The sequence below is a fragment of the Lytechinus pictus genome, chromosome 3 (genome assembly GCF_037042905.1).
Source record: "Lytechinus pictus isolate F3 Inbred chromosome 3, Lp3.0, whole genome shotgun sequence".
Lineage (NCBI taxonomy): Eukaryota > Metazoa > Echinodermata > Echinoidea > Temnopleuroida > Toxopneustidae > Lytechinus > Lytechinus pictus.
Genome location: NC_087247.1, coordinates 80,061,534 through 80,073,969, shown reverse-complemented (window position 1 = coordinate 80,073,969; position 12,436 = coordinate 80,061,534). Strand labels below are relative to the sequence as shown.

Genomic DNA, 12,436 nt, shown 5'->3' with positions numbered 1-12,436 from the left:
ATACGATAAAGAATGTGTGATAATATTAATGAATTGTAAATATAGAATTACTATAAAGGTATACAACACTCTCCAATCAAAATGCAAGCGCGCAGCGCTAGTTGATAGGTTAATTAAACCTGAAAACGTATATTATGAGAACTTTATGGAATACACGAAGAGAATAGGTATTTTACAAATGAAATAATGCGAGCGCGCAGGGCAAGCTGAAAATTTTGATACTCGGATAATAAAAGGGGCATTTTAAATATTGAGCACTTTTTGAAAATCAATTTGTAAATAAAATAAAATACAATAATGAAAGCTTGATGTTCAATTAAGCTGCAATATGGTTTGTATATTGACTTCAAAACTTGATATCACCCTATTGAGCAAAATATGTATCTCATCAAACTATAGCAATGCGAGCAAGAAGCGCGAGCGAAAATTTTATATAGTGACATGAAAGATTTTTTAGAATCATTTTCCAAGTCTTCCCCTCATCTTATTTTATTCACTCGTCTTCCTCCTCCTTGGCTCTCTTGTCTCCTCTCTTTTCCCTTCTTCAATTATTGCTTTTTTTTTCTTTCTCCCCCTTTTTTTTATTGCTCCGCCAATGAGAGGGGGGGGGGGGGCCGGGGCTGGCCCTCGGCCCTCGGGCCCCCTGGATCTGCCTATGTGGATATACCCCCCACTCTCCCTTCCTTATAAAAAAATGTTTTAACAAAATTGCTTTCATAGCCTATAGGAGTACCGGGTACCGGGTAGGAGTAGTAGCTAGGCCTCATATTCAGCCGGCCCAGTTTTCGATTCCTTGGCTGAAAAAATTGACCAGCAAAAAAAGTCATCAGTATGAATTATCAGGTATTATTTCGTCCCCGAAAACTGCTTTCCTCCTCAATTTTACTTGCTTTAGAATACAGGGGTTCAATCGAGCCCCCCCCCCCCAATAGTGGATATCGGGCAGTGAAGAGTGAATCCCAGAATTTTGAAAGGTGTCTGGGCAAAAAACACTGAACGAATTCACGCACTGTTCTCGAGTTCCCTCGGCGAATGCACGTACAACGCCCATTTCCAGCTCTGCGAGTCTCGCGTTGCAGTGCAGTGCTGCAATAAGTTATACAGCTAGCTAGCTAGCTAATAGCTTATACCGGCGACAACATAGGGAAATCCCCAATGGTGATTTGGCAGGAGGACAGTTATGTAGAGCTACTTCCTTTTTTTTTTTTTTCAGACTCTTTTCAATCGATGTGGATATAGGCCACACTATCTTGCAACTATTCACTTCCAACTTGAGGCCTTAATCTACGCCTGTCATGAATGTTCATGAGTTCATTTTGAAGTAAGCAAAGTGATCGGCTGACTGCACTGGTCTACCACTGGAGTTCAACAGGTAAGTAACGGTTTGGTAATACCGTAGCCTATTAACGTACTGTACCGTAGACGTAGGATGGGGGGTCGGGTGTCCGGACACTTTATATTTTTGAAGCCTTCTTTTTTGTCTTTGGATTACACTAAAAATATGAATTCAAAAGTTGTAATCATCTTCCATTTTGTTCTCCATAATATTTCCTTACATTTTGTACGAAAAATTGATGAAACTTAGCTTGTAAATTTTTCCAAATGACTTTCTAAAATTGATCGTCCGGACACACAACCTGTCCGGACACACAACAACTGGGTATACAGTATGTATGTGCGTGGTGTTGCAACTGATTAAAACATTGAACCGTATTATTAAACTTGCCCAGTCAAACTTTCGTGTACTTTGCCAGTTTGCCTTTTTGGTTAACTGGTTATTGGTTATAACCTGTATTGCTCACTGATGTTTTAAACTAGACAAAATTCAAAGCAGTTTGCAAGTTTGCAATCATACAACAACAAAAATGACCAACATGCATGTCTGGTGATCTGAAAAAAAAACAACAACAGAGGAGAGAAGAAAAACAAGCTTATAATTTGTACAACTTGGATAGATGTTGATGTGGTGGGTGTTTCATAAAGCTTTACTTGTAAGTTAAAGGGATGGTCCAGGCTGAAAATATTTGTATCTTAAAGGAGAATGAAACCCTTGAAACCAGCTGAATCCATATCAAAGAGAAAAATCAAAGAAACATATTGTTGAAAGTTTGAGGAAGATTGGATAAATAATAAGAAAGTTATGAGCATTTGAATATTGAGATCACTAATGCCATGTAGATCCTCCCACTGGCAATGCGACCAAGATCTGTGATGTCACACACGTACAACTCCCTCATTACTTTAGTACTTATTTCACTTAAATTCTCACTTTTATAGAGTCTATCACAAGGTGAGGTGTTCTCTTTATGAGAGGACAAGTACAGAGGTTTCACAACATTATATCATTCATGAATCGTTTGTCATAATGATTAGAATGAGCAAAAAGTGATGTTTTAGGGTATATTTTCAGTGTCCAAAAGGGGAGAGTTGTTCATCTGTGACATCATAGATCTTGGTCGCATTGCCAATGGGAGGATCTCCATAGCATTAGTGATCTCGACATTCAAATGCTCATAACTCTTCTATTGCTAGTCCTATTTTACTCAAACTTTTGTTGATCTTATTCTTTGATTTTTCTGCTTTCACAAAAGCTAACTTGCTCCAAGAGTTTCATTCTCCTTTAAAACATAGAGTAGAATTCACTGAGCAAAATGCCGAAAATTTCATCAAAATTTGATAAATAATAAAGTTATTGAAGTTTAAAGCTAAGTTTAGCAATATTTTGTGAAAACAGTCGTCATGAATATTCATTAGGTGGGCTGATGATGTCACATCCCCACTTTCCGTTTTTTTTTTTTATTACGTAAAATCATAACTTTTTCATTATTTTATACTTGTGTGAATAATATGTCTCCCTTATAATGAAATAAGTTGCAGCAATGAATATCTAATGCACTAAATCAGTTGTCAATCCAATTTTTCTAGTTCTTGGAAACATTTGAATAAACCTAATTTCATATGATAAAATAAAAAAGAACAAGTGTTTTCACAAAATATTGCTAAACTTTAAAATTCAATAACTTTGTTATTTGTCATCCGATTTTGTTGAAATTTTTTGCATTTTGCTCAGTGAATTCTACTCTATTTATTGAGTTATAAATACTTTCAGCCTGGACCATCCCTTTAAAGGGGAAGAAAATACATCTTATGTGGGAGAAACAGAGCCTGGGCGGGAGATATAAAATCTCAAGCGGGAGAATGGGAGATTTTGGGAAAATGGGCTTTCGGCGGGAGATCTCCTGCCGAAAGTGAGAGAATTGGAGTCTCTACATTTTGGGGGTATTTTTTGGCTTCCGCCGCCAATAGTCCCATATATTGTTTCCTGTGTTAGCTACACCAGGAAAAGCATTTACTGAAAAGTGAAATGAATATAACTTCAAGCAAGCGTGAATTACTACATTGTATTTCCCTTAAAATTGTTCTAAGTAAGCATTCTGAATATATGATAAACATTTTTGAATTGCTTTCAGCCATTTCCTATCAAAATTGAATTTCTATACCAAAAATTGAACTTACTTTAACTAAATTCTTGTTTAGGTTTTTAGAATACAAAAAGCACTTGCCTTTCTGCAAAATGTGAAGAAAATGGTAAGCCTTCTTTGTGACAGCGATTGCTTCTCCTATTTGAAGTGGGAACCATTTCTTTTTCTTGAGTGATAAACTTTTTAAAATTTAGTTTAGCTGTTTTTAATGTGCTTTATCATTTTGTTTTAAAATTAAGTTTGAATTTCTTTACAGGCAGAAAAGTCAATTTCAAACCAATATAAACTATTTCTGTCCTCCTTCCAGAAGAGACTAGTTGGATCCAGCTGATTCACCATGTCTAATGGACCTGGTCAAGCACAGGGCCAGGGATCACCTATAGTACCCTTGGAAGAGGCTATATCCAATGTTGATCTGTTAAGTGATCTACCGACCCCTGACCCTCAACCTATGATCGAAGCTAAGACAATAGCTCTGACCTACCATGCAAACTTTGATACTAATTTTAGTGATAGGACTGCTTTTATTACTGGTATTGCCAAGTTCATGGAAGAAGCAACAGTGCATTCAGAAATGGTAAGAAGTTACAGTGGTTAACTTAATAAGTAACTTTTCATCAATATGTTTCATTAGGCATGGGAATTAGAATGTTCAAATGGTGACACAACATTTGCTCTGGCAACAATTGCTCCGGGCTTTATTTAAGATTCAGGGTTAGGGTTGCAATAAGGTGTTATGTTAGGTTTAGGATAGGGCATAGTGTTAATTTCAGCATTGAAATTGGTCATTCTATTAATGTGTGTGGAATTTACAGCAGAGCAAATGTCATGAAACCTTCAAATAATCTGAGTGCAGCTTGATCACTATTGATTAAAAGTATACTTTTCCTTCTACAGTGCGTATTAAAAAAAACGGGACAGATTTGAAAAGTCTATAAAATTTTTGTTTAAAATTATGATGTCTATATTTTAGTGTTGATAGGTGCTCTGAAGCCTTATCTTTCAAATGCCATTAAAAAAATTCGTTTCGTTCATGCTTGAGTGAACACGGAATGTTTTTGTCTTGGGTTAAAAAGGAGGCTTACGCCAAAATAGCATAAATGATAAATATGATGATCTAATCAGCAGACTTCCTCTTAACCCTTTCATTATCTTTCCAATAATTTTTGAATTATGCGGTCAAAATTCATTTTCAAATCTGTTTATTTGCTTGAATTGTTCTGTTGCTGTTACTTTTTAATATGTTCTCTTTTAGATTTGAATATTCCTTCTTAAGCAAAAACAAAACAAATTCAACCGAAGTATGGGAGAGCGTGTATTTAAAAAAAAAATTGTTTCATTGTGTGCTACAAAGGTTATGGTGCCTTTGAACAGTGGCATGCAGATGGGCGGGCAGTCAGACTGCAGGTCCCAAGAAAGTGGCTTCTTTCATCCAAGTGATATTCATGACTTGAGATGTTTTGCATATTTAATGAGCTTGATGCGGACCAAAACACCTCTTTTCATTCGGTCATTGCTGCTCTAATTGTGCATCGAATTTCATGAATTTGGTACCATTGTAAAGAAGATGAATTATTCTTTCAGGTCATGTGTTTGGATTTATTCAAAGATTTTGTGATATAGGTTAAAATTTTGATCTAAAATATGCTACAAAATAAATATTTTCACCTGACAAAAGCTGCTATTTTCACACTTTATTTTTGTTTGAGCCCAAATGATTTTTATATCATGATAAAGCTGAATATGTATGCTTTGAAATGATATAGGTTTCAAAATAAGAATTGGTTTAATCGGGTCAAGATCACACTTTTCATTTGCCAGGTACATAAAGCAGCTTGAAAACAAGAATACTGCACTCTGATTGGTCAAAAAGACCACACAATGGCAAATTCCAACGGTTCCAGTGCCTGGGTTCGTGGGAAGGTCACACTTCCCATGTGGTAATCTCCTCAAATACCCCGCGCCTGTTGTTCTGTGAACCTTATCCAGCCAATCAGAACTCTGGATTTCATGCAAGTACAAAATTTCAGAAATCTCGTCTTGTACCTTGGTGGGAAAAGTGTGATCTTGACCCGATTAAAAGGTGCCGCATATCAAGAGTGGCATTGTGAGAAAGTACAGAAATTCAGCTTTATGGTGATATAGATATCATTGAGGCTCAAAATAAAAAGTTTTGCACAATTTGCAAAAGAAAACAGAGAAAGAAAATTCAGTTTTGAGGCACATTTTCAGGCCAGAAATTTACTTATTTAACAAAATATTGTATACAAAATAAATGACCAATATGAAAGAGTAACTTTTACTCTATCTGATGGTGCAATAATATTTCATTTAACTTGAGGTTAAAACAGGTAAATTCTTAGAGAAAGAAAATTTCACGAATCACGAGATTTTGCAAGGAGAAGGATTCAGCCACGAGATGATTTGGATGAATCTGGCCTTTTTGCTCATTAGCATAGGGACCTGCGGTCTGACTGGGGGCTCGGGGGTGCTCCCCCCCCCCTCCTTCAATAAAAAAAAGAAAAGTGGAAAGGAAATACAAGGAAAGATAGAAAGTGAAATATGATTTATTTTCTGAATATTATGTCAAAATCTATCACAATAAAAAAGTGGAAATTTTTGCTTGCTCGCTTCGCTCACTCACAACTTTTTGATACATTTTATCTGATCTGCTGTATCTAGCTCCTTCAAAATTGAATCAATACACAATTGCCATTGAAAGACATGAATCCTTTGTCCTGTCAAGCACATAATTAAACTTGGTCAAGGAATCAATAACCCCTTGAAAATCGGATTTATGTTTTTTAAAGGTACCATAACATAATTCATTTCACATAATAAAAGAATTTGAATAATTACAAGTTTTCCAAATAAATAATGCAAATCTTCTTACTTGGTTGATAAAAAAAAATATTTTCTTACTTATGAAGGAGAATTCAAAGGTAAAAGAAGTTTAAATGAAAAAAAATTATTCAAGTAAATAAATAAATATGTAAATGAAATTTTACAGCATAATTCAAAAATCGTGGCAAAGATAATGAAAAGGTTAAGAGGAAGTCTGCTGATTAGCAAGAAGTCTGATCATCAAATTTCTCATTCTGCCATTGTGGCGCAAGCCTCTTTTTGAACCCCCGACAAAAACGTCCCATGTGCGCTCAAACATGAACAAAATTTATTTTGTTAATGGCATTTCAAAGATAAGATTTCAGAGCATCTATAATTTGAAACAATTTTTTATAGACTTTTCAAAACTGTCCCGTTTTTTTTTATACGCACTGTATAGTGTCATGTATTGGTCATTATCGATTATACATGTACGCGCATTGATGTGAAAAAACATGACGTCACTGACATCTGCACATTACGCTGCCATAGTAACCGGTGATGCCGGATAAAAGTCTTGGAATTTGGAACTAAATATACTGGCTTGGACTTGATTATTTAGTGTATGTGTTGGTGACATAGTGCCAAGTAATTCATATTACAAATACATAAAATATGGTGAATAGTAATTACCAGTCAGCACTGTAGAATAAATACTACACTTGTTTCAAATTAAAAAAAAGATATGTTAGTAATGTTTGTAATAGAAGGTTTTTCATTTTTTATTCATTTTTGATGTTATTTTAATGGAAATTAAAAAGCAAGCTCACCACCACTAACAAATCTACAGATATTTGTGAGAGATTGTGGTTGCAGTGCATTCAAATTTTGATTTCTACAACTTTCATTTTTGTCTCGCCCACCAGAGGTGAAGGCGAGACTTAGGGATCCAAATGTCGTCCGTCCGTCACAAACCTGTAATGACACAAAACTCCACAACCGTAAGTTGCTTTTCACCCAAACTTGGATGGTAGATGGACTTGGGGGACCTGCATGTTATGCTGCAGTCTGAGGTCACATGGTAAGGTCAAAGGTCTTTTTCAGGTCAACGTTAAAGTTTACATGCAAGACTCTCTTATGACACCTAACTCCGCAACCGTATGTTGCTTTTCAACCAAACTTGGATGGTAGATGGACTTGGGGGACCTGCATGTTATGCTGCAGTCTGAGGTCACATGGTAAGGTCAAAGGTCATTTTCAGGTCAACGTTAAAGTTTACATGCAAGACTCTCTTATGACACCTAACTCCGCAACCGTAAGTCACTTTTCAACAAAACTTGGATGGTAGATGTACTTAGGCGACCTGCATGTTATGCTGCAGTCGGAGGTCACATGGTAAGGTCAAAGGTCATTTTCAGGTCAACATTAAAGTTTACGTCCAAGGCTCTGATGACAAGTGTTATTCCATCCCAGTCATTTCACAATGAAGTTTCGATATAATTCTCTTACGTGCCCTCGCAAATCACGATATTTCTGGTTATTTTCATAAGTGGGCGAGACACAAAATTGCTTTTGCCTTGTTTATTTTCAACAGAACAACATTCTGAAAGAAGGGGAGGAACATGCAGTGATGTTGTATACATGGAGGAGTTGTGCCAGAGCCGTACCTTCGGTAAGATGCTGTATTATCATTGGGCAATGTCATTGTTTCAGAAATAAACCTTACATGAATGGTTGTTTTGGTAATTACTTCCTTTCAGTTTCCTACATACTTATTTTCAAATTGAAAAGCAAATTAGTCCAGTCATCAAAGGAAATCTATTATTGTCCACTTGTTATTACATGATGAGGATCATAGTAGAACAAACATTTCAAGTTGATACAAGTAGGATTTTATTGGTTTTTTTTTTTTTGGGGGGGGGTTAAATGTAGGATTTTATTTATTTATTTATTTTATTTTATTTTTTTTTGTTTGGGGGGGGGGGGGGGTTAAATGGCATATAGTTTCTATATTTTTGGTTCTTATTTGTTGCAGTCTTTTCTTTTCTCAAATGAAGGTGGGCTCCCAATCATATCATTGTCATGTTCTATGATTGTTTTGTCTTGCACTTAAAAAAGTGGTGGTTTAAAACCTTATCTTTATAGTGAACCATATGCATAATTTTGGCAACAGGATGTATACATAGTTTTACATGTATATATGATGACTCATGAGTCAATTAAATGATTTTGATTGATTTAAACTTGTTAATGTTATACTGAAATAGCATTGTGGCCCCTTTTTTTTGGGGGGGGGGGATATTTTTTATATTGATGGACTTTAGTTTATTTTGGTACATGTCGAGTTGTTCTGTCTCACTTGAAAATAGTTTTGTGTAAAAAAAAATAGCCTACATGATAAATACAAACCCCATTATGATTTGAAGCCTAAATGTATGAATCAGAAATTTATAGACCTACACATTCATTTATGTTTTATTAGGAAGGTTTGTTAATGTTCAGATGACTTTGATAAAAGTTACTTAAAAAGAAATAAAAATCTACCAAGTATAAATGGCAAGCATGGCTAATACAAAAGTTGAATATTTTGGGTTTTACTTCCCATGCATGTTTACAAAAAAGAAAGAAAGAATTTTTATAATCTCTCAAAATCTCACAAATAGGTAGAGCTCTACCCCCCCCCCCAGCATGAATATTCAATTTACAGCACACAGTGCTTGTTTTGAATTATTTGGTTGTATATTAAAGTAAAGAATTGTTGACATTTAAAGTATTGTGAAACATCTGCCCATGTGATTACAGGATTATTTTGTTGATTATTTTGTTGATTATTCAATTATTAATGAGTTCAATACACAACATGTCCAGCATACTGTACATAGTTAATATAATACTAATGTTGAGCTGTGCATGAAAACCAACGTCATTGTTACATGTAGTTACTCAGTATCCCTCTAGTTTTGTGTTCCAAAATATTTAAAGTTCACTTGATGGGTAGACTTTCCCTTTAATAATTTTGTACCATAAAGTCCACCCCTTCTTTTGAGATGAAAGACCTCTTTTCCTGGTTTCCACTGGGATAGTAACTTGAGATTGAACTTTACTGCCCCCAGCCATTCCAAGAATGCTCATTGACTGTATAAATGTGACAGTCACACCAATGAATTTGATTCTTCAAAGCTGTTATATGGTATACATGTATCTTCAATCAATTTGGAGTCACAATTGTTAGTGTGATTGTAGCGTAAAGGTGGCTTTTTTAGGTATCCACCCAGGTTTGTTTTATCTTCCAATTCTATCATGATAGGCACTCATCGGGATTCATCTATAAATTTAGAATACTGTTATGACATCTTTCTGTATGCCGTTAACCATCCCAAAATAAAATACTGAATGCAAAAAAAAAAAAAACCTTTCCATTCCAACAAAATATGACCAGATCTTACTGTCATTCATTGAAAATAAATTTGGCAATCATACCTAAAATTTTAAATTGTATTTATTATCCATTCTACATCAAAATTGCATATTATGATTGCAGTATTTTTTGTAATATTGCAATAGCTATTAACCCTATCTGTTATCATTTTCTTTATTTTAAACAGATTTATTGCATTGCCTCAGATCAGTTTACAGGCCTTTAGTTATCTTATTTGATGAGGATATCCCTCCAATAGAAAGTTCTTGAAAATTATGTAACAATTTAATGAACCTAAAACTTGATACTTTTTGAATGAATTTTCAAAATAATTTGTAATATATGTATGAAGAATACCCCACCCCCAAACTACAAACAAATGAACACTAAAAAATTGATATTCCTTCATATGAAAAAAAAATCATAAATTTTGCAGGAAGTGCATCCATCAATAACATGATGATGATTATGATGATAATGATGCAATAATAATAATGATAAATTCAATGCTAAAGTAAACTAGTTTGTGAATAAAATCATTTGCAGCCGTAAGCTCCTAATTTCATGTCAACTTAATATGATGGAGACAACAATAACAATGTTAAAAAACTTTAGAGAACCCTAATGCTATAAATGAATATTTTCCCCACCTTTTTTGGTATTTATTTGAAATAAATATATATACATATAATTCTCCCCCTCAGCTCTTTTGAATAGTTACATTATAGTTTCTTACTCTACTTTCCTCCCATATCTCATACAAGCTCAGCTCCAATTTTTCCTTCCTTGTTCAGGCGATATACTAATTATTATATATATATATATATTTGTTTTTTCTCCACTCACCTCTTTTAGATTTACCACATTTGCTTATTTTCATGTATACTATGGTTTCTTCATAATACACCCCCTCTCTTCTATATTTGCTTTTACCTTTTTAGGCAATCTGCTTCCTCTTTTTCACATATACAGGTTTTTTTTTTTTTTTTTTTTTTTTATTTCTACTATATAGTCTTATGTTTTTTTCCCATCACACCTAGCGGATTACAATATCAGTTTCACCATATGTGTATTTTATATTTGTTCATATACATTTCTTTTTTGGATATATTTATATACATATCACTTATAGATACATATTTACACTTATAAACCTTCTTCTCTTAGTTTGTTTAATGCTTTATCATATATACTTATATGTCTTTAGCACATTATCAGTTGTTCCCCATTCTTTTCCTTTTTTCCCCCACTCTTATGCACCAGTTTATTAAGCCTTTCTTTGTAACCTGTTAGACCCACCTCTCACTAATTCTCTTGTTTTTCATCCCATTATCACTGTTTTGTTCCAGATCCTGTTTGATGTTGCCTGCCTCATTATTTTAATCCCTCTTGGCTTGAGGTCTTTTACTGGCCTTACTTACACTAACTTCCCTTTGTGGCTGCCTACTCCTTTTCTTTCATCCCCTTCACTAACCTGATTGGTCTTCTCTTCTCACAAATGCCCCTTTTGTCTCCTTGTTTCTAGTGTTGCTGTAGCTTGTTTGTGGTCTATATCATGGTTGTTCCACTTTATATGTTTGTCATTTTGCCTCCGACGAAGATTCTGCTAGGATCGAAAGCTTAGGCCCCTTTTTGACTTTCTAATTTACTCCATTGGCTCTCTTTTATTAGATAAGCAGTTTTCAGCAGCTTCTTTTTGCCTTTGTATTTATTTGTTGTCAGAATTAAGACTTGTTTACCTGGTCATGTACAGTGCTCTCAAATTCCAAACTATTGAGTGTTACTAGGCTGTGACAGATAGAGGAAGTTTAGTTTAAAGGTCAGTCAGATTCCATGCGTAGATAAGAGACCCTGTAATAAATGTGTAATATGCCCACTGTAGGCCTATGTACATGTTGCAGAATAATCTGATTAAAACAAAAAATCTTTCTTAACCCTTTGAACCCTGAATTAATTGGAATGATCATGACCCTCAACCTGATCAAGCTTATTAAAGAATACATGACATATGAAATAAATGATCTATTGTTATGATTCGAGCCCAGCCATGTCAGCGGCACCTTCTCTGCTGATACCCGGCCTGGCACGGCTGATGTTGTTTAGCTTCTTGTACTAATGATAATCTCAAAATCACTCATTTGAAAGTAGAAAATTCAACAATAGCTTACTTGTAGTACATATGCTACTCACCGTGCATCATCGCATGAACCTCCTTGGTAGGGTAGAATATTTTGGTCATATTTTATGCTAAAACCTTATAAATGAAGGCGAACCATCGATGAAATTATAAATTGAAGTTATGAATATCTCTAAAATGACATAATTTTTAAAGGTCACCTGATACCTAAAAACTCTTGCTTTTTTAATCACATGACTTGAAGCCGGTATTAGGGCTTTTGGGGTTCAAAGAGTTAAATCTTCATTTACTGGGATTTAGGAAAAACCCTCAAAGAAAAAGCTACATTTTGCAGGGCGCGACAAACCCGCTTGCCCGGGGCAAGTGAAAATGATGTGCGGGCAAGCATTTCTTAAAGTCAATTGCCCGATCAGGCAAGTGGTTGTTTTGAAAATGAAAAAGATAAATTGACAGTAAAGTTTAATAATTTTTTGACAAATTGCAATTATCGGCCAATTATCTCTCATACAATGTCATACCAGTAAAAAAACAGTGGAAACATGTCAAATCAGCGCCAATTTACAGACAAAAGGCGAC

General features: G+C 34.7%; 1 long non-coding RNA gene across 1 annotated transcript; it reads left to right on the top strand.

Moving 5' to 3' along the window:
• Positions 1 to 969: 969 nt before the first annotated feature.
• LOC129256068 (uncharacterized) lies at positions 970 to 9,702 on the top strand. Its single transcript, XR_008583899.2, has 3 exons — positions 970 to 1,372; positions 3,790 to 4,059; positions 7,900 to 9,702. It is a non-coding gene; the product is annotated as an uncharacterized LOC129256068 (long non-coding RNA).
• Positions 9,703 to 12,436: the final 2,734 nt, after the last annotated feature.